This window comes from Hippoglossus hippoglossus, chromosome 17, assembly GCF_009819705.1.
Source record: "Hippoglossus hippoglossus isolate fHipHip1 chromosome 17, fHipHip1.pri, whole genome shotgun sequence".
Taxonomy (NCBI): domain Eukaryota; kingdom Metazoa; phylum Chordata; class Actinopteri; order Pleuronectiformes; family Pleuronectidae; genus Hippoglossus; species Hippoglossus hippoglossus.
The window spans coordinates 3,518,362-3,543,045 of NC_047167.1; the positions used below are offsets into that span (position 1 = coordinate 3,518,362).

General features: G+C 40.8%; 1 pseudogene; it reads right to left on the reverse strand.

Annotated features, from left to right (window-relative positions):
* LOC117778271 overlaps positions 1 to 22,816 on the reverse strand; it is a 91,276-nt pseudogene extending 68,460 nt beyond the window's left edge.
* Between the last annotated feature and the right edge of the window lie 1,868 nt (positions 22,817 to 24,684).

The following is a 24,684-nucleotide window of genomic DNA, read 5'->3' on the forward strand; positions in this document are numbered from 1 at the left end:
TACAAATTCTGTCTTTATTATCAAGTCTGAGTTTACACATGTGTCCGATCTGTTTGTGTGTGTGAGTGCGTGTATCAGGGTGTGTGTCTCAATGTGAGAGAGAGAGAAAGAACGTGAGCCAAGCCAGGACGAGCTGAATTATGAATGAATGCGCAGCTATGAAGAAAGATTTTACTCATTAATGTAAAGTATCGATCGTTATGTGGTAATCAGTGTTATAATTGTGGCGTCTTTTCAAACAAATCAAAGTTTAAACTGTAGCGGGTCAGAGTTGTCCACCTGTGTTTGTGTTCGCAAGTCAGTGCAAGAGGGAAAGAGAGAGAGAGAGAAGTGAGCAGCTTAGTCAGGGTGTTAGTGATATTAATAATAGTAATGTGATATCATCCTTATCTTAAAAACTGACATTACCCTACCCATAGTTTCTGGGACTACACAATTTGTTTATAGTAATCTACCACTTAGTGATCAATTTGCCTAAAGGGTTTAGCCTTTGTATACTCTCAGTAAATAAGCACAAGGTACTTTTGGTTTCCTCAAACGAATCCTGATAGTCAACAAAAAAAAAAAAAACTTGTATTATTTTTATTTTGGCCTGAGTGGTGTATGAAGGAGTTTCTGTCAGGCTGCATAAGGCCCTTCGTCAACATTGCTTGGCAGCCTTTATGCCGCCTGAGAAACAAACTTTGGGCAAAGAAAAATAGTTCCAAAGCACTTGCTACAGCTCAGTAAGCACATAGTAATAAATAGACTGACTGTTACTAAGAGAAGAGGATGTGCACACAGCAATGAGAGCGCATCATTGTAGGTGCAGATAAAATCCAGATGTTACTCCCACACATTCATTTACATTTAGCCACACATGTGTGGACAAATTACAAATCTGAATCCATTCATCCTAAGTTTTCTTGGGCTAGGAAATTGGGTTAAGCAACTCCAGTCCACAAGGTGGTGGTAAAGCAGCTGCAGCGGTTTAGGAAAGATGAGGTTTGAGCTTGAGTCAGGTTTATTTAAACCTTTCCTCACTGCTGCAGCTTCAAATTGCTATACGGCCTCCACATTGTTAAAACAGAAATGAAAGGAAAAACACACATTTGTAAATCAAGTTAAATGAGGAAACAAGCAGAAGAGGAAGAAGCAGAGAATGAAGAAAATAAAAGAGACAGTTACTCAAAGAAAAGGGAGAGAGATGGGGAGACACTCATCTCCGACTAGAGATCTCCTGACTGGTATGTACCCTGATCAGTCAAAATTCGGATAACTATAGAATATGCTTCATCTGCGGTGGGACTGTACGTAAGCCAATACGTCACCAGTGTGAGCAACTTATTATGACCCATAGTTGCATTTAATTGTCCGAAGACCTCTAGTAGTCGTCGTATTTATGAAACGAGCAAAGGAGTAAGTCAAAACACATGACTTTCCCACAGGAGACAACATTGTTTCTATTAACAATGAGGTCCTTACCTTTGGGAACTGTTTGTTTTAAGTCAAACCCCAATCTTGTCGTGAAACTAACCAAATTGTTTTCTTGCCTAAACCTAATCAGATCGTTCCCATTCCACAAACTTGACTTATTGTTTCATCTGCAATAAAAGTCCAGTACACGTGCCACTCGTGCGCTCCTATAGGTCACATCCGTGGGTAAACGGACATGAGACTTAAATTGTAGGACTTGGTTCCTGCAGTCATATCATATTATTGTCGCCATTCTGCGCAGCAGAAGCAACACAACAAAATGTGTTTTTGCTCAAACATATCAATTATTGATGCTGTGAGACAAAAAACCTGTGAATAGCGCATCGTCAAGTAGCAACCTACTGTCTGAGCAAGATTTTGTCCAGTTGGAATGAGTGAGGCAGTGAAGACAGCTCTGTGCATGTTATAGACAAACAGCATCATAGCTCAAATCAACTGTCCATCATCTGTTTTCCCTGTTCTCCCAAAACCTAAACAGTCCTCCAATGGTCATTGTATTGTGTACAAACTACAATCCAAAACTCAAAGTTACATACTTTACTCCATTTTCTAATAAAATTAGGTTCTGGAAAAAAGCTAATACAGTATAACTAAATCATGTCTAATTCATCACTGTATAGCTGAAAACCGTCAAACAACAGAGTTCTACTTTTACCACCTGTACAAGAGACAATCATCTACCTTAAATGTAAAGAGCTGTTAAAACCACTGTGTTAAGCGGGTACTATTTAATGTTTGACCAATGCAGGAGACCTTGACGCTGATGGATTATAGAGATGACACATTGCAATATACAGCAGCCTTGGCTCAACACCCATCTCCACAACCTAAGTATCAAATTACCTCTATACTTGTTCTCTTGAAGAAGGAAAGTGCTGGACTCAGAATGGATCCTTCAGGGGCTCAACCTTTGGCCCCTTGGTTAAAATACCATCACATGTGAGTCAGTGGTGTAATGTGTGCTGGACTGAGGAGTAGTGATATTAAAACATCTGAGAAAACCCTGTGGTAAAACATCTGCTGTCAGCTCACAGCCTGCTCCACAGTATCAACAGGAACACAGCCTACAGGCCCATATAGTCACCAGGGTTTTAAAAAGTCGGGCCGAGAAACTGACACACACACACACACACACACACACACACACACACACACACACACACACACACACACACACACACACACACACACACACACACACACACACACACACACACACACACACACACACACACACACACACACACACACACACACACACACACACACACACACACAGCCGCAGTATATGTGCCCTGCTATTGGTGATCATCATCATACCAGCTGTGCATTGGCATGTCAGCCGCTATGTGAGAGGTTATGACAGGCTGGTGGTTTGCATGCAACGGAGTCTGATGTGCCACCTTTGTTTAGTGTCACATACGTCAAACCTGCCAACATCTTATCCATATATATGACGCTATCCGCTCTCCGTCACTAACCTTTATACTATATGATTAGCATGAATCATGATGAGCAAGTTATGAGGCTGTGCGACATATGCATGAGATACAAGGTGATTTCAATAAACTGATCTTAGTGTCAGAAAAGACACAGTTTTGTTTTGAATGCCTGTGGTACTTCCCTCAAACAAAGAATGGCTGGAGTGAAAGCCTAAATAAACTAGTTTACTCCATATTAATGCGCAGATCTGCATCCACACAATGTCCATCTCCTCCACTCTGTTATGTGGCGTGATATAGTGCTTGTAATGGTTTGGTAATATATATTGTTAATAAAAGGAGCTCGACCCATTTGACCAGGCTTTTATTAATATGTCCCCTGAAGCATTGGTATTATTTTGTCACAATGACATGCTGGTTTGGAGTGTTAGCATGTAACACAGGAGGTGAATATTACGTATTCATGTGGTCAGGCTTCTAACGAAACAGAATTTGACCAACATGGCCTGTTGTCCAGTGTCATGGTTTAGAGCTGTTGCAAAACTCTTGGTTGCCCCAGCTCTGGGCTGTTGTATGTAGAACACTGACAGCAAGACAACATTTAGCCCACTGGACCAGACTGGGCCACTGGCTGAGGGCCAAGTGTGTGTGTGTGATGGTGAGGATGCTAATACAGCACTGTAGGATGACATAGCACAGGAAGGAGTGGCACAGAGACGGAAAGAAAGAGCAAACACACGAGTTTGGGAAAAAGGAATAAGAGATAGAATGAATGGATGTCACGGCCAGGGACGGCAGAGGCAGGCACTTATTGAAAAGAGTGTTTTTGCTCCAGCTTCAAGCCCTTTGCTTGGAGAGCCAAGTTGATATGTGAGACAAAAACACATTAAGAAAAGAAACTCAACACAATATAAAAGACAAATTAAAGTTAGATTTTAAAGAATAGAACAAAAAAAAGATACATGATATCTTTCATAGACGCTCAGGGGGACATACCGCTCTTGGTGTCCTTTCCATCCAGTAAAGGTCGGTAGTCACTCTTGGAGACTGTCTCTGCCACTTTGTCATCATAGCTCTCTTTCTCCAGTGAGGCCATGAAGTCTCTCTTTAGCAAGGCATCGGCAGGGGCCCCGCCTGGGACCCCACTTCCACCCCCACCCAGAGCATCTCGCAGTGTCAGGTCCATAGTCCTGGTACTGTGGAGAAAATGGAGAAATAGGTGTGATTACTTTCATTGTTCTTTGCTTATTGCTATTTTTTCTATTATCTCTTTTCCCACTCCACTTCACAGGCTCACCGTACATGTCATTGGTGTGAGACTCACCACTTCACACCTTCTACAAACCCAATTCAGATGACTAGTTCACTCAATTGACCGAAAGCTTGCAGGTGCAGTCTGATAATAACAATCCTCCAAGAACAAAGAAAACTGAAACATCATGGACTACATCCAAACTAATACGTAATAACGCCCAGATGAGCATTTTGGTTACGTATCAGAAATAATCTCCCTCCAGAGTAACACACGTGATAACAAATTTTATTTGTTTAGCCCATATTCACGAATCCCAATTTGTTTAATAGGGCTTTAACAAGGTGTCACATCCTCTGCCCTTAACCCTCAACAAGAGTAAGGACCATTAACATGACCATTCACGTACACTGTGCGTGTGTCGGTGTAAAACAGGAAGCAGATTGTCTACGAATCAGGAGCAACAATGGTGAAAAGAAAGAGCAGGGATTTCTTTTTCCTGTACAAATGACGGAAGTGAAACTGTTACTGAAAGTGTTAACAACGCTTGGCATTTGCCGCAGGTAGTTCAAGTTGTCACTCATAAGACCCAATCAGGAAGCAAACGTTCCCAAACATCTGTTATTTGCACATCCAAACTAAAAACTCAACCCGGGTTATTAAACTAAAACAGGGCCAGCAATATTTCCAAAAGTCTTAGTTTCAGCTCAAAAACTCTGGAGTTGTGTGGACACCAGGTAAAAACATAGCAACAGTGATGTGTTACCAAATTAAAACATATTAGAGTATATGGAGCCATACTGTCCGTAAAGTTTCTGTTTCCAGTGTTTCACTCTCTCCGGTCTCTGTTAACTCACTTCGGTAAAACAATGCTCTCCTTTGAAATTAATTTCTCTTTTCATTATGCCAGCTACAAAAATAATCCTTATTAAATAGCAGTCAAGAGCATTTGTGAATGTAGGTTCAGAGGCAGGAGAAGTGAGATTGGAAAGGAAGGTTCAAACAAACAAACTTGAACTGAGATTTAAATTGAGCATGGAGGAGTTTCCCTCTTGTGTATGAATGTGAAAACAGTCATTTAGTGTGAAACTCTTCACATACATTGTTCTGCACAGTGAAAGTCCAACATTCAAGTGAAGTAACAAAAAGCAAAACTTGGAGCAGAGGGGGACTGTGTCTAGACTTAATCAACTTGTATAGAATGAAATTGGCTTTTTACTTAGTCGACCTTATATATAAGCTATGTATGTACTATATGTACAGTATATATGGCCCAACCAATATCTCTACTTGAGAGCTTAGAAAAACAATAATTCCAAAATCGAACAGACTTTTGATACGTTTGATAAAAATGTGTAGTGGTAAAACCCCTGTTTTGATGCACTAGAGGTGAGTCTGCAACAGGAGCTGCCTGACAGATGAAAGCTGGAGGAGGAAAGTGCAGGAGGTAGAAAACGAGAGGAACCTGCAGAATGAGGAGGAATAGAGGAAGAGAGAAAGTCAGAGTGACGAGCAGATCAGCCTCCTGACCTCCAAACAGCTGCAGGTGCGATGCTTCAGCTGATCCTTTCACTGCAGAATAACGGCTAGCTTGTTTCTGATTGATAGAGAATTTGTGTTTGCATGCTGAACAAGACTATTTCCTATTTCAGAAGCTTGTCAAACACACAGAACGAGTAGGAGGAGAACAAGACAGAAAAGGAACAGGAGAACAACAGTAAAAAGGGAGAAAGGATGGAGAAGACAGACAATGAAAAGGTGGAGGAGGAGACAAAGATGAGTGAAGGTAAAGAATTGAATACGAAAAAAAGAATCCAAAAACAGCAGGACATCCCTTCTCCTGTAATAACCAATAATTTGTCCTATCCTACCTTCCTGCCTTCACTCCCCACTCCTCCCTCACATTCCTACCCACAATCCAGCCCCTGTTTCTCCTTGTATAGGTTTTTCATATTTCAAACATGTAAATGGTTCAATACAGTTCTATTGGACTGTTGAAGAAAATAGGAGTCAATATGTCCATATAAAAATTGGAGGTTTAAAAAAAAAAAAAAGATGGTTGGATTTTTTCATTTGATTCAGATTATGACTCTTTTCAGAGATTAGATTAGTTTTAGTGCCCAGAAGAAAGCACCGGGTTGACAGGGTTTACTCTGAGAAAAGTGAGGGTCAAACCTAAAATATGAATTTTGGATGATCTGATTGAAAAAGCCTCTGATGGTAAAACCCTTGAATCAACTGTGTTCAGCACTGTAAACAAATGAAACCCCAATGTCCTAGAAACAATATATACCATCAAATAGTCCATATTTTTTGATATTATAATCTATGCACTTGTGTTTAAATTGAGGGAATTGCCATTTAATGTAGTTTCACTCAAAGACTGACTATTGCATATGTTTCTTTAACTTCCCAGACGAAAACATTCGGATAAGTCTCAATAGAGGGTTCACTGAGGGAGGAGCAGACTGTGTAAAAGAACATGAGAGGCCTGTTGGTTATTTTTTCACCTTCACTCACTTGTTAGATAAACACCACAACTCAGTGTACGATACACCTGTTTACCTCACTTTATGGACCAGACTGAAACATACCTCATTTTAGTTATAGTACATTTCTATTAAATTTATCTTCACCTTTCTGCTATTCATCATTTCCCTGAATTGACTGTAAAGACATCGAATGTCCTTTCAAAATATTTTTGATTGACAGATTCCGTTACGCGGGACCCTGTACTTCCTCAATATGCTGTCTTAAAACTTCTCGAACCTACTGCACATCTTATACAGAGAATGCAACACTTTGATCAACAGAGATGTTGTCTGACCAAGGTGGAAAGAAGAAAACTTGAACCAATTTGAGATAAGTCCCATTGTAACTTCCACGTTTACCTGAGTCAAGTGCACTTTAAAAACCACACTTGCCTGCCGCTAGCTATAGCCGTTCACCCGTCAGAGATCCCAGGACTATCCACAACTAGTGCACTGCCCCTTCCTAACCTGCCTGTTCTATTTCTCTGAAACGGTAAAAGTAGGCTGCAGCAAGTAAAGACCTGCTGCAGGACTCGGTCTACAGAACCCTGAAGCTGCACCACTGCTGCTCCACAATGAGCTGTTCAACTGTTCAAATTCAAAATGAAGCTCGACTCCGTATGCAGAAACCCGTAGTTTTGAATAAGTTGTTGTTGCAGTTATCATGAGCAGGCTGTTGTTGTGACTGAGGACTTACACTGACGAGTCCCAACCGCCACTGTTACAGAGTGCTGGTTGACTGTTTATTCAAATTTGATCATGTGTCTAAATGCACACCAAATTCAACATTGCACTTCCTTGGGCCCTTAAAAATACTCGTGCCAGCAAGTGTGAAGCCGATAAGATGAAAGGTTCTCGAGATACTTTGGCCAAATACAGACAGAAAGACTGACAGACAGAGATTTCTGGAATTAGTAGGTTAATATACAGTACATGCATAAATATACAGAAGATGCAAAGCTCCAGACTTTGTCAACAGGACACTTATACTGTAGTAGCATAACGGTCCTTTAATGGGACAAAACTGCTGCTCTGAGATCAAATAAGGAGAGCTATTGCTTTCACTATGGTATTGTTCTAATTAGTGTCACATACTGTTGTATACTAATGTACATGACTCTATATTTACAGAAATCAGATGCAAATACACCAGCCTATCTGCCACATGAGCTGTGACGGAGTGATTTCTGAAAGAGCTGCAAAGACAAACAGGGACAAAGTGAAAAAGTCAATCTGCTTCATCTTGACATAATCTTAATGATTTGTCAATGACTTGCAAAGTGAGTTTGTATTTGAGTTACACTTCATTACTCCTGCCAAATGCCATAAGCATAAAACATATAAACTGGTCCCATCTCATAGACAGCATGACCCCTGAACAAACTTCCCTTTCTCTCTGCGGTTTGTGTTTATCCCTCCATCCACCCTCCAAGCAAACAAGCTGTCATTGTCTTGTGACTGTACCAAACACACACACACACACACACACACAGCACACACACAATGAACTCAATAATTTAATCTTTTCAATAAGAAAATGAACCAATCCTAAATTGGAGCTTCCTACCCTCCATTACCCTCTTGGCCTATTATTCTGCAATATTTACCGCTCCACTGGAGAGGTTTCATAAGCTAGAATATTCAGGAGGCTGGACCTGCTGCTCTATGTTTTCTCTCACCCATTAGGCCTGAGATTACTCAGAATCACATTTTTGATTTTCCTTTTTATTTAATTTACATATTTTAAATATCCATGACAGGTTGTGTATGTATATAAAAAATAAATTGCTGAAAGTTTTGACCTTGTTTTTATTGATTCTTCCAGTCCTTTAGCAACCACATGGAGAATGGACCTCAGCAAAGCCCATACTACACAGCATAATGAATACAGGAACAGGAAGAGCTTTGTGATGCATAGGAGACTTCAGACTGGGCTGATCAGTTACCTCCTTCATGAAACTTGGACTTCAGAGCACACTTCATTGAGTTGCATTGATTTCCTAGAGACTTAGTCCAGCCTTTACCTAGGACCTAACCTCAGAACGCCTTAAAATGTAAAGATCATGTAACGTGGACTCTTTGTCCCCATAGAGAAGACATGTCCGCTTACTGTGCACACAGATTCAGGTCGTCACAACATGAGGAATACCAAAACCACCTACATTCAGAAAACAAATAACTAAACTTCTGTATATAGTCTCATCAACTTAGCAAATAATTTACCATTTGTGCTTTGTGTTTGTTCCTTCTGGCTGGTTGTTGTAGTCTGTATTAAACTACTTTTATATTTTAATAAATTTGATGAGATTGACTTTTCTAAAATTGAGCTGAAAACCCTGAATAAACCTTCAGAATGACATTTGTAAAATACATTTGTAGAAAACTAAATTTCTTACAGTGATGATGTATTTAGTTTGGAGCTGGAATAATGAGTCTATTCATTAATTAATGAATTCATTCATAATGTAAATTGAAGATAAAATATTATCAAATAACTTTTTGAACTTTGAACAGCAATAAGGTCAATATATTTAAGTTTAGCTAAATGAGTCTTCCTGAGCTTGAATAAACAACGATGCAACTGGTTTTCATCTTTTCTGACATTTCTGTTGATCAGTCGATACATCCAGAAAATAAGCCTCAAAAGAAAATACTCATTAGGTACAACAACTCACCATTAAGGTCTTAACTGCAACACCAATGACTGACTTCAGGTCAGCTTGAACTTGCTCAGAGATGCTCAAAATGAATGGTACACACAAACATTGCGTAACTGGTGGTTAGCAAAAAGCTAAGTGTGTGTATATGTGTGTGTATGAGATAGACAGAAAGAGAGAGACAGAGAGAGAGAGAGAGAGAGAGAGATAAAACTATGGCGATGAGGAGGAATTGTCGGACAGCTGTTGCACTCTGAGGGATTAAAGACTATCTCTGTACCCACAATCCCCTGCTCCAACATCCACCACCCCGCCCTCTCTGAGTAATCATCTCATTCTCCAAAACACTGACAGTTCTCACGCAAGTACACACACACACACACACACACACACACACACACACACACACACACACACACACACACACACACACACACACACACACACACAAACACACAAACACACAATTGTACTTCTATCTCTGTGAGGACACTAATTGACATAATGCATCCCATAGCCCCTTATACCCAAACCTTAGCCATCGAAGCTGAAAACCTACCCTTAACCTAATTCTAACCTGAACCTTAAAACCAAGTCTTAATCCTTGAACAGCTTTTCGAATGAGAACTGGTAAAAATGTCAGATCTGTAACGGAAACTAAAAGAAAAAAATAGCATGTGAAGTTCCGGCCACCCATTAACCAGAAGGTTGGTAGTTCAGTCTGAACTCTGAAGTAACCTTGGGCAAGATACTGATGTCCTATTGCCCCTGGTGGTAACACGTGATGGCAGTGTGTGAGTACAGTGGCTGATAAGACTGGAAAGTGCTACATAAATACATTTAACATTTAATTTACCTAAACATGTTCCTTATCGTAACCATGACAACTAAGGTACTCTAAACTTCAATATATATTTTTACCCAAACCATGATTATTTACTATCCCAAGTTGTTTATCTTCCTAAACCTATCCAAATGACCATTTAACCGCGTTCATTATTGTATCAATGACAATGAAGGTCTAGTGCGTCTGCCACCAAAGGGGCAGTATTTCAGGAGATGCTCTCAGGGGTCGCATCAGGGTTTATAGGGACCAACAACCTACATTATATTGTTGTTTAGGTTGAAGCACATCATGGTTGCATGAAGAATGGTGTCCTTGGCATGACTGAATGCTATTCAACCAGATATGGTGTTCTAAAAATACATCACTGCACGCCTGGAGTTTGCCAAAGGGAACCAAACTGTTACATAATTGATCTTGTCTTAAAAGAGTTTATTCACCCAAAAATGAAAATTCACTCATTATCTTCTCTCCACTATGCCGACGGAGGGGTGGGTGGAGTGTTTGAGTGCACAAAACACTTTGAGTCTCAGGGTACACAGCGTTGCAGACAAATCCAATTCAATTGATGTAAATGGCGACCACTTCTTCAAACTTAAAAAAACTACTGAAAAAAACAGAAAATGCCTCCATACTGCTCCTGTGGTATAGCATCTTTTTAGGCAAAAATTTTCTCTGATATCCTCGTCTGGAGCTGCCTTCACGTTGGGGCACACAAACAGCACAAGCTCTCGCTTCTGCAGCTATCGCGAGTTCTCGCTGATCTCGTCTCACGCCCCTTTGGCAAAAGCATTGAGGCGAGGGCGCGAACACGGCTCCAGGCTTGGATTTGGCTGCTACGCTGTTTACCCCTGAAACTCCAAAAGTGTTTTGTGGACTCAAACACTTCACCCACCCCTCCATGAGCATAGTGGTGACTAGATAATGAGTGAATTTTCATTTTTTTGTGAACTATCCCTTTAAATCGCTCAGCTGAGCCTGATCGATACCAACTGTTCATCTGTATGGGAAGATGATTGTTAAGCGGCTCATGTTTTAAAATAACCACTCCAAAACATTAAAAAAAGGGGTGTGTACTTTTTAAAGTCATTATTTAACCAAATGTACATGAATACTTTAACTCCTCATCACTTACTAAATCTTAATATTCTCAACGTTAAATCTAAATCTAAATATTTAACTACAAATAGTCGTCTGCCCAAATTGTCATTGGTCAGACAATCACTGTTGTTAAGTTGTATGAAAAAAAGTGGTTCATCATCCGACTTCCAGGATTTTGTCTTTTTAACCAAAATTTTAAAAAGAAAAACGACCTTGCTTAACAAACACCTCAAGTCAATATGCTTTCACAACTCAACAGAAAACAGCTGTTGTGGCTCCACAGTATGATGTGAGATGTCTTTACAGCCGTAGGTCAGTTCCGGTTCAGTGGTGAGTCACAGAAGAATATATCTGCTGAGTGTTTGTGCTAATGATGCTTCAGCAGTGAATGGAGAGGTTAGTGACCCTGGGAACCTGCCTCCTCCTGCTTTCATCAACTCTCTTCAAAACCAAATAAATCTCGGCTTTGTTGCCACATCATGAAATGGATTACCCACTACATTGCCAACTAGCCACAATATATCATGCTTTATGACACTTTATATGTTAGTGTCAATCAACAAGACGTCTTTTTATGGCTAGACTCCATGAGGACTGTATTATGCAAAGTGGCACAGAAAAGATTCATGTGACCTGATGAACAGAGGAGCACATCAGTTTCCTCCCAGTTCTGACCTGACTGAAGGACACTGCAGCTCATTTCCAGCCCCACTGAAGGTTCACATGTAGTGCAAGAGATAAATAGACGCCAGGACATGCTGCAAGAATAACTGTTGTCAAGAAGAGGAGTTAAGATTAGGGAGTTGATCACTGTGAATCTGATATAATACATTTGACTTGACTGACCAGTCCTACTGTGATAAATTAAAGGTGGTCAACATGAGATAATAATTGGACACTAAATCAACAGTTTTTTCACAAGCCTTCATGAACATTGATTTTCTCTTCATCATCACACAACTAATACTGTACATAGGATTAAAATCTGAGCAAATTCCAACAGATTATAAAACTGACGCTAGTCAAAAAAGCTAATTGTCTATCAAATGGGACTGGGAATCAGAACAGAAGCAGTAAAAAAAACTGTGTATTGAGATCAGCTTAACCACTTTCTTTAGAAACAAGACTGAAAGTGAGTGCGACTGGAATTTCACCAATGAGTCCTCGTCTGCAAGTTAAGTTCAGTGGGAAAGAATTTGAAGCAGAAAGTTAAATAAACTAAAGTATATGAAAAAGTTAAGTAAACGTGCATTCAACCATTCGTCTGGCAATATAAACATGAACATAACAAATAAAAACTAGAATGTAGAGCATAAACCTTCGCCAACAGTCCAAGATGTACCAAATTGCACTCTGTGTGTTGCTGTCTCAAAACTATTTTCCTGAAAAAGAAAAATGAACCTAAATACAATATTTCTGATCTTTCTTCTAAAGATTTGTATCTCTTCAGCAGAACTCAGTCTTTGGGCATGAGGCTGAGCCCCAGAAATTAAGGAAATCAAAAAGTCTGACAGACTTGGGTTGCTTCTGAACTTGTCATATGTTGTGTTGAAAGGAAGAGAAAAGTAGAACCAGCCTCATTCTTCCAAAAACCAACAGGAGCATTTTCTTTTATTAGAAATGTTAGTTATTCTTATACTCAGTAGAGTGCATACCTCCACCAATAGTTTCCTTAAATTCAATCATCTGTACCATATTACACACACTCATAGATATCAGTCCCCTAAAAATGCCTGATTGTTGTCATCAAGATCCATCAATTACTAAGACAAAGTGATAAAACAATCCTATATCTGCCCCTGATCAAGATCCAACATTTTATGGATTCTTCCCTGACATTCCACCAAGTTTTGTTCCCCATCTTAAGAAGATTGAATATTACTACTGAGAACTTCCCAAAATGGCAGAATGCGTTGATGTTGAAGGCCGGCAGACCCAGAGGATAAATGAGAAGCCTCATTTATTCGATCTGGGCAGCTGAAATGTGTCTGGGAGTCAGTTAGGTTTTCATTTCAGAGATGTCGATTCTGAAAGTCGACAGTCAGCGAAATGTTTGAATCGTGTCTATGGGCCTGATGGAGAAAGTTCCATCTCCCTTTCCTTCTTTTCATGTTTGTTTTTATGTTTTTAATAAAAACCCACTACAACACATTCTGATGGCAGGGATACTGTGTGATGAGAGGATAGGAATTAGATTATATGATGGTGTTGGCCTTTGCTCAATTGGTTAAACTCTGAGGACAAAATAAAAATAAAAAAACACATCTAAAGCTGAAACTATGTTTTACATCCCAGATGTGTTGCATCTAACGTGGTAACAAAGTACTGTCATGGCTGCCCAGCCAGTTGTCATGGTGACTCAGCAGTTCCTCAGACGGACACACACAGTGTTTCTGATGAGCAGCAGGTTGGATTACTGCTGACACTGCACACACAACACTCACCTACTGAACATGCACATACACACAGCATCAAACCAGCGGTGCACCAATCAGATTTTCTCTCTCCAGATGCAAATCCCCCAACCCAACAGACACTGTACAGAATAAACCCTAGTTCAGAACCAACTCATTTTATAATGCGGCTGAACATCTGCCAGATAAATTGTCATTTGACTTGTTTATGTGGGGTCATGGCGCTACATTAACTGCCACACTGATTGATTGTGCCTGATCGATGTGGCTGTGTGACGATGGGATGGATTTCTGGTGGCCCGTCAGAAATGTTTCTCTGCTGTGTGCAGCAGGATTTTCCTTGTTGCAGCTGTCAAAAGATCTGTTCAAAACTGCACAGAGCTTGTGTTAATGTTATTTACATGTTGCAGTCTGGACTGTGCTGTGATATAAAACTGAAATATCTGCAGATCCACATTTGTCCTTCTCTTTTGCTTTCATTCCTTTCATGGAAGAAGAATGACAAAAGAAAAATTACAAAAATATTTTCACCCCTCTCCATTTGTAAGTTACCAGGATAACACACAATTACAGAATGGATTTCCATAAAAACTTGGTAAAGGGCTAAAGAATAACCTTTTCCATTTTGGGGCAGATCCGGACAAAGAGGTGGATACAGGATTTCATTTTTTCCACTTTCTATCATACTTCAAGTTTTTGGACATTTTCACAGATTTCAGATATTTACCTAAAATGCAGACAATATGGTGCAGCTTTGAGTATTCAAGGGGAATATTGGGGCTGGGTGCTCTACTGAATGCCATTTATGATTGTATGGTTGAAATATTCTTTTTTCTATTGTCAAAGGACAAAACCAACAAACCAATCAAACATTTTCTTAAATTATATTTTTCTTTTGCCATTTGCCATAATTCAACTTTCGATAATTATTTACTTGTATCATAGAATGATGGATAGAAAATGAGGATTAGAAAATCAGGATCTAAGTGCCCAGCTTCACTTTCCAATGAACTGGCCAGCCCATCTCACCCATCATCCCATCTGCCTATTTAACTCGTTTAAAAAGATCAATATTGCAGGTGAATAACACCAACTCTATTATTTACTTAATGCACCAACTCACTAAAAGACGGTGCCTATGTAAGTAAACAGGCAGCATATCCAGCTGGACAGACTAATACAGGAAGGAGTCATGGTATTTTAGGAACCCCGACTAATCACTCTCTCTTTGAGCTCTACTTAGCGGGGGCGTGGAGTGTACATAAGCGAGGGATTTCACGGGACTCCAGGGGCACATCCAGACAAAACATTAATTAAAACAGATATATGTCCTGTATTCCAAGGTTGATAGGCACACAGAGCTCATCATCATGGTTCCGGAAGTAAAAATCCCTTTCATTTTCTGAATATAGATTTTGATCATCAGCCATAATATTGAAACCACAAGCTACGAGATTGTGAAACAATGTTATTTGCTCCTGCAGAAGCCACAATACTGTTTGGTATCAACTGTGTTTTATGAAAAAGATGTTTAATTCACAATGTCACGGAAAAGTACTCCACTACCCAGAATCCTTGGTGTAAGAGCGACATCTCTGATTGGTGGTGCTCACTGTTACTATGGAATTTTTACCATAACCACAATAATCATGTCAGCAATGATCAATACATTTACTTCAATACCTTTACCAAAGAGCAACCATGATTTCCCATGATTGCAAGTGGGAACAAAGCACTGAACCATGTCACTAACAACACTATGGTTACACTACCACACTTTAAAAGTTACTATACTAGACAGTATATGAAACACTATACAAATAAATACATAAAAGACGTGTAAAATTAAAAATAAATTCCCGAAGCACGCAGGAAGTTGGTCGAAGGGGATCATTCTCAATGGTTTGTGGGGTGCGTAGTTCCATCACCCTTAAAATAATTATGTACAGTCTTGTACCTTTGCCTTTGTTTTGCTCTGGATCAAATGTTTTATGGTCATGATTAATCTCGTAGCTGGTCGGCCTGATTCCTGACTTAAAACATGTTTTATAAGAATTTTCTGAAATGTGAGCTGGTATAAGTGGGCAGTAACTGTTACGCTCTATAGCGTTTGACTGGGTAACACAGGGCAGTTTGTACATCACCTCTGCTGCAGAAACCAGGCTTCCTTTGTCAGACCACTTTCATAGTCCACCATCCTACATGGTGGTGAGAGGTGTGGATGTTTTATCTCATGCATCCTCTTACTGGTCACTAGTAAAAATCAGCAGCTTGATCCTTCTCATTTCTCCATAACCTCGAAACTGCTAACTTCCTTCCTGAGTTCACCACCTCCAAAACCGTAAATGTCAGATAAAATGCTTTTGCCTAAATGCTATAGAAGCTGATTTAAATGCTGTTTAAATCCAAATCTCACTTTCTCCCTCCATGTCTTTACTGCTTGCAAATCCATATGTTTTGGTCATCCTGCTCCCTGGCTGTGCAGCTGTCGTCTGCAGATCCTCTTATCTGAACTCAGGACATCCTCTCTGCACTTCTCTGCAACAAGCACTCAGCATCACTACTGTCTTTGTGAACCTTGAAGACTTTACCTTCCACATTCCATACAGCATCTTTATACTGATTTAATGAATGAGTCTACACATTTCCTGCAGAGATAGCTGATCACTGTTGTGCTTAACAAATGACCTATACAGTCAATGTAGGCCAGTTAGGTGACTATCGTGTCTGTTTCATTGGTTAACTGGGTGGATAACCGCCTCTGAATGGCCCACTGCCTGAAAACGTTAACCATATCTGGTTGGATGACTGCTAGCCTGACTTCCTGCCTACAGTGCTTGGCTGGTAATCTGGGAGGGATTGCATGTAATCCCACCAATCCCTAAATCAGAAATCATGGCATCATCATTATCACAACAAGCATGCATTAGAACATCTCTGATAATCCATGAAGCTCATTGCTTGTAGTCTTTAGCATCAGCAGTCTGTCGTTACTCTATTTCATCACACTAACTTTGGCTCCTCATAGATGTGCATGTTCCAGTGTAGCTGTTCACACTACCCATTGCATTGGCCACCTTGGCTCACTTCAAACCCAATTCACCAAGCACAGCTCTACAATATCACCCTCCACTGTGGAATACAGTAGCTTGCTATCTATTTTTACCTTTGCAACTGTTAACAGTTAGCATGCTTACAATGTTTGTTAAGTTTAACATGTTAATACTTGTGTACCTACAGATTCCAGTTTATTAACACAGTTATCAAATGTCTTTCACATGGCTTCTGGTGCTGAGCTAGGCTACGGTGTGTAGGCTTACAGTACATAAGGTCATTATTTATTTTCATTTATCTGCTGTTAAATTTAACTTGGTTGTGATTTCCCTCTTGTTGCATGCACATTTACAATTGTTCTCTAATGGAAACCACAGTTGAATATAAACAGAATTTATTTAATTCAGATATATGTTGCAGGGACTACTACATTCATCATGCTGGTATGACTGTGAGCATCACAAAGACTGCTTGCAGACCTGCACTGAACTCCTGATATTATCCGGAGGGACAGTATGTGAAAATGCAAATGTCCGAGTCAGTTGCTCCATACATTCTCCAGAGTTTTCCTGACGGCCCCCTAGTAAAAACTTTAATAATAGTAAGATATTTTCTGAGTGAGCCCATGTGATAATACACCAGGATTTTGTCCAGAGAGTTCACAGTGAGCTAGTGGGCCTGTTGATGACGTTTCTACCATACAGGAGATGCAGAACTGAAAAAAAACTTAAATACAAATATCTCAGGATGAAAAAGAAGAACCATATACTTTGAAGATGTCGGAGAAGATGTCAACTTGGAAAGACAACAAGATTCAAGAGCTTTTGCTGATGTGGGCCAATGCTGTGATGTCTAATACAGAATTTCTGCCTACTGCATGCTCTACTCAGACGCCAACCCACACTTGGACGTGATGAACACATCTGACCCAGACGATTTTCTGCCACATTGTTAATATGTAAACGGACATTTGGGTCTGGACATTTTCCTGAGTTCATGTCTGAAAATGGCTAAAGAGACGTGGATTTTTATGCATTTTTTGGTTTAGCAGTTTGTAGCATTTCAAATGATAAACAAATTTGTGGTACAGCTACTTTTATTGCTGTGTATTTTGCATATAACTGTTGTTTGCTCAACATCTTCCTTGGAATACACAAACAACTGTCAGACAATGGATTTACAGAAGGTCTTTACAGAACCACAACCACCTCCATCTGACTACCATTTCCAAACTCAACACTTACAGTATCAATTTGCTTTGGTGCCTTCCTTGCTTCTATTGCTCTATCTCTTTATGAAAAGAATTAGAAAACTAACATATGTACGTGGCACACATTCAAGTGGCCTTGATGGGCGGGCAAGTGTGTGTAATGTAGTAAACATATGTGCCAACAGCTTGGATATATTATGTATATTAAGTATATCTAAGATAATGCCCATGCCTAAATTAAATATTTTCATTAAAAAATAAAAAATAAATCCTTTTCCAATGTGAACATTGACCAGATGAATAATAATAAGTATCATCGTATCATGACATGCTTAAGATTTTAGCTCAAGTCACCATAGAAACCAAATCTGAGAATCTGAACAGATCAAGAACAAGCATTTAGGCAACAATACAGATGTGTTTTTACTGACTTCCAGCATCTATGTCCAGGCTACATTGCATTTCTAGGATGGGAACATTTATTACATTTGACATCAGAATCCCTTAATTTCCTAACTAAGTAAATCCTAACTGACTACTTGCCTATGCTTTCGCTATATACGGTGATAAAGAGGGACATGTTCAATCTCTTCCTAGACCTGGTACCTATAGCCGACGAAAGAGCAAATACTGTTGAGACAGCTGTTAAGACAGCTGTTAAGAACGTAAGCTGGAAGAAGGGTCTTTCAACAGAAATGTTACTGCAGAGCTGAAGAGGTAGCCATTGTGATGGGTAATTATATTATGCCCAAGTGAGATTCTTTTGTTTGTTGAATCCCATGCTTATGACTAAATAGTTTTATATAAATTCAGGGCAAGTGAAAAGGGGTTTTGCAGCATCTGTCCAGCAGGGGCTGTGGCTTGTGCTGCAAACAGACAGGCCCTGGCCTGCAAGGACTCACCAGATGATATAAGGTGCATGGCCACCTTCAGGGACCACCATCAAGACAAATTATGTATTTAATTACAACATTTCCAGGAAGTGAAGGACAAACACCACCTCTGTCTCAGTAAGAGGCCATCAAGACCCTACAGAGGAACCTGAGTGCACTCATTTGAGCCTTGAAAGAGGAGACACACGATGAGAAAATGTCCAGAGGCACACATACAGATTCGCGTGATGTTTGTCCCAAATGCCTTTACATAATCAGTCAATGAGTCAATGTCAACTTACTACACAGACATGCAAAATGGGCACATCTATTTATTACATTGTTTTAAATAATTCACTGAAATGAGGGTGGTTTCCATGTGAGTAAACAGCAGTGTTTGTGATTCCTGGCACAAATCAGACCCTGAGGATCATCAAGGAAGCTGGAAGGACTCCACTCCCTTTATCTTTACTGGGGCATTCAATGTGGGTAAATTAACTACTGTATGTTTCACAACACACATACACACACAACACACAGAACCAGGAATAGATCATCAGTCTACTGGCAAGGGAGTATGAGTGGGCCAACCTCAACCCCTGCCAGAGCCTTCTTGTGGGCATTACAGTAGTTATCCCCATTTTCAGTCAGATGAACATAATAAGATCTTCACTTTGTAAAGCATAAAAAAATTAAAAAAAATCTTTATATTATTGAAATATGTGTTTATTATCAAGTTTTTAAAAAGGCCTTTGAAACCAGCTTCAAGCAGAGAACCTGGCAGCCTGCTTGAGGATCTGTGCTGTGGAGCACTCACTGTATTTATATTTTTCAGGTATTAGTAGCAACATACCCTGTAGGCAAACTATAGGCTACCTATTGTTCAGCTATTTTTTACAAGGGCACATTAAATATTTTCAAACATGAACTAGCTGATCCCCAGAAAAACAACCTGCAATATGTTCCGATAATCAGTTAGCATTTTACACTCAATGAGGCAATGAGATGATTGGTGAATAAGGGCTCATTCAATTTAAATATTTCATAGTTCAGGCTTCAAAAATTGACTCACTGCTTTTCTCACAGTCATATGATCCATTAAACGTGTTAGGGATGATGAATTGTTGGCTGGGAAGCAATTTGAAGATTAATCAATAATAACAATAGTGGTTAGATGTTGTTGTAGGCCTTCCTTTTTCCAAACCGACCTGGAGGTCAAGGCCAATTCCTTGGTTTTTATTGGACACTGATCAAAAGATGAATATGAGACGGAATTTCATCTTTTATATCCTGGTATGGACAAACAACTTTTGTGTCAGATTGTCCCATTTTGAAAAAGAAAATAAAGGAACAATTAGTATCAAAGTAAATCCTTGGTTGAATAAAGCTTGCCGGGAATAACTGTTTCATCTGTGGTGCTTTTCCAGCCTTCTACCGCAGCCTCTTTCTGTTCCTTCCCCTATTTCCCTCTGATGAAGCCCTTTGTTGTGTTGGCAGAGTGTTTTGGGTCATTGTCTTGCTGCATGAAGAAGTTTGGAGGCAATTCTCTATAAATTGGCAGAGAAAATGTTTCTGTAGACATAAGAATTATTTCTGCTGCAGCCATCATGAGTTTCATCATCCATAAAGATTAGTGAGTCTGTTTCAGAAGCCGCCATGACGCCGCTTCAAAATGAGCTTGTTTCTTCATGAGCAGATCATTTCTTTCTCCAATCTTTGTCCTGTCTATCACTTTGGTTTGGCTCATTTGGAGCTTATCAGTCTAGAAAATGTTGTTCCAAAGCTTTTGCAGCCCTTGTATGTGCTTCTGCGAATTCCAAGCTGGCCTTCTAATGCTTAATGCTACTGAGTGGTTTGTATCTTGTTTTCTAGCCCATATATTTCCTCTTATGATGATGGATTGAGAAATTGTATCCACTTTCATGCGGAGGTTGGTGCTAATGTCACAGACTGTTGCTTGGATTTCAACCAAGCAGTTTAAAAAGATCCTGCAATGTCTGTACCCTCTGAGAAGGTTTTCTTTGCCGTGAGTGTCACAGTGAACACCACTAGACTAACTCCACCAACTCCATGTGGACATCTTGCTATTTCTGAATTAAAAGCAGTAGAAAAGCATTCTGTTGAGGATAGAAGTAGACCTGGCCTGTTTATGGCGGAAGATTTGTACAGCTCGCCAATGAGCAGACAGTCACTAGAAGTTGCATCACTGAACTTTATGGATGTTTTCAACTGCGCACCAACGGCCAATTGCAGCTTTCCACTGTGACTGACAGGGAGAGAGAGAGAGAGAGAGAGAAAAATAAATTTGATCTTTCATCTGCTATGTCGTGTGTTACCAGAATGTTTTTTTCATTTCCAACCATCTGAATCAGATATATCTAATTCTGCCTCGCCGTTATGTCAAAAGATAAATAAGGTTTAATGTCTTGATTACATACAATGTGACTGTCAGTAAAAAGGCAACCGGTAGGCAGATGGAGAGACAGAAGACCAACATAAAGAGACACACAAGCATGGAGTGTCAGAAAAGATGACTGTGACCTCTTCAACCCTGCAGGATGCAACAGAGCCTGCCAACACGAAACATCATATAATTCACACTTCCTCTCTACACCTTCAACCTCCCACAAGATGCGGAACATATACGGAACATGTCAGGTTGTGTAGCCGGAACGTGTAGCTGAAGCACAGAATGTGTCCCTTTTATGTAACGGTGCAGCCGTGTGTCTTGGCTGAAAATATCTCAGTGTTGCATCATCATTGAAGCGCAGGGACGAGAGGATATAGGACAGATACTACAATGTTTACTCAAACTTCAGCACCAGATGATTAAAAATGTCCATACACCTACGTCACGTTATTACATTTCAGAATCTACGGTTCATTAATCCTCCTCAGTCACTGCACAGGCAATTTCACATATGAAATAGACTGAAGCCTGATCCATTTTGCGACAGACACTGCCACAGAGAGAGAAAGACACGAGCATTGGGGGAACAATGTGTACTAATCCACACTGAGACAGAGGATGCACTGTACGTGTGTCTGTGTGCATTTGTGCATTTGTGTGAATGTGTGTGTCAAGTGGGCTGGTGGGGGGTGGGGTATTATTGTATAATGGCAGATTTGGTCCCTATATAGAGCATAACACAATATCCCCAAAACTGGTGTCGGGCATATGCTGTGCAACAATCCGGGAAAAAGACCCTTTATGTAACAAAGGCCTTGTAGCTGTGGAGCTGCACCTGACTGCCTTCGACAAAGATGCACTGCTACTGTAAACACTACACGGGCCAGTAGATCCCTCACAGTCACTGTCATGGGTCAGTGCAGGTCACTTATGCAGGATTATTAATATTAAGATGTGAAATGTCGTTAGACGCCGTGAGGCCACACTGCAGTCATCAATGATCAAAGGCGAGCACATGGAGCTGATGCGGGGCTGCCATGGAGATAGCTTTGTACTACTGTATCCCCGGGATAGTACAGGAGGGGTGTACCATCCTGACTGCGGCACCACCATAACAAAGAGACACGGATCCACGGAGCTCCGCATGAGACCCCCGCCCTCCTCCTCCTCCTCCCATCGCCCCTCACACGCCCACTACCCCTCCATCATTAAGATGGGAAACACCGCGCACCATCATCCGCCATGCAGTGGAAACACAGGCCCGTACCCGCGCACCACTGTCCGGATAACCCAGTAAATATGACAGGGATTTTTCATCATTCATTCATAAACACGGGGCCGGACGGCGCAACGCGAGGATACAGCCGCGATCACGCGATGACACACGATAAATGTGGTTTTTAAGGCTACTCACCGTTCAGCTGCGTCCCGATCCTGTGGCTGAGTGTGTGTTAAAGTGTGTGTGACAGTCAGGAGTGTGTGACGGTGAGAAATGTCTCCACCTTTCTCTGTGAACCAGGCAGACTGGTGCCAACACTCACACAGCTCCCGCCCCCTGGACCACCGCCTCAGCCAATCAGAAGCGAGGGGGGGGGGGGGGGGGGGGGGGGGGGGGGGGGATCTGAATCCGCAGCAGGCAGCTGGTGATGCCTTCATGGGCCACCATAAAAAAAACGAGAGTTTTGACTTGATTTGTTTTATTGGATTTGTGAAATCCATCACAGCAAATCCAAGGAATGACAAGCTCAAATCAGGACATGCATTTTCAACATGGACCCAAGGAAATTACATCAGGTGACACAAAACTGGGCAACACAATGATGAAACACAGCAATGGCAAACATGTATCAAACATGTAACAATCATCCATAACCTGCCACCATGCACCATAGGAAGCCTGACGTAAACCTCTGCACCACACAGGAGGAATGAGGCATGAGCCAGGAAAAAAAACAATAAATGGTGTCAAGTATTGGTGTCACATTTGTGTCAATGATAAATGATCTGTATTTTTCGAGCACTTTTCTAGACTTGACCACTCAAAGTGCTCTACAAGTTTTGTCATCCACCCATTCACACACATTCATGCAGCACTTCAATCCAGACCACTCACACAAGACCTTTAGGGGCAATTTTGGGATTCAGTATCAAGGACACTTCTGAATGGAACCAATCTTCTAGTTGGTGGACGACACGCTCTACCTCCTGAACCACAACCTCCCTGTGCATTGGTGTGGATGCAGGAATCTTTTTTAAATCACTTTCCTTAATGTTGCAGGATAGGACTTTTCTTGAGCTTTTTGTCAATTTCTATAAGTCACAGACGTATGAGTGTGAGCAATTTGGTGCAGATCCAGAGAATCATCTGGATGTGACCAGCACAGCACAGTAGAAAAACTAGTCCACGCCTTTGTTACATCCAGACTTGATTATTGTAATTCCTTATTATCAGGCTCCAGCAGGAAGTCGTTAAAGACTCTGCAGCTTGTCCAAAAGGCTGCAGCACGTGTCCTGACAAGAACCAAGAAAAGAGACCACATTTCTCCTGTATTAGCTTCGCTACACTGGCTTCCGGTTAAATCTAGAATAGAATTTAAAATTCTCCTCCTCACCTTCAAGGCCCTTAATAATATGGCACCATTATACCTCAAAGAGCTGTTAGTACCTTATCAACCCACTAGAGCACTGCGCTCCCAGAATTCAGGCTTACTTGTCGTCCCTAAAGTCTCTAAAAGCAGAGTAGGAGCCAGAGCTTTCAGCTATCAAGCTCCTCTCCAGTGGAATCATCTCCCACTTTCAGTTCGGGAGGCAGACACCATCTGTACGTTTAAGAGTAGGCTTAAAACCTTCCTTTACGATAAAGCTTATAGTTAGAGCTGGTCCAGGCTTGTCTTAGACCTGCTCTTAGTTATGCTGCTATAGGTCTAGAATGTCGGGGGACACATGACACACGGAGCTTCTCTTCCCAGCTTCTCCTTCCTCTTCTCGATCCTTATCACATCAAAGAAATTAATATCTCATCAATACATGTTACTGACTTGACTTCTTCCCCAGAGTCCCTTTGCCTTATCGTCCGCAGATCCAGGGCCACGGCTGCGGCCACATCGTGGATTATGATCTGTGGATCGCGTATCAGAGTTCGTAATGGTGGATCCAGTATGGCGGATTCTGTATCATGCTGGCTGATCGTGATAATAATGGCGGATCCTGTATCGTGTTGGCATCTGATAGTGGTGGTGGACCACGATCGAGGTGGCAGCTGATGGTGGATCCTAATGGTGGCAGTGGACAATGACTGTGGACTATAGTGGCATCCGATCTTGATGGTGGATCATGATCATGGTGGCTGCTGACCATAGACTATGATTACAACAAGACTGCTTGATATATAATATTTCTCCTCAGATACTCGACCATTACT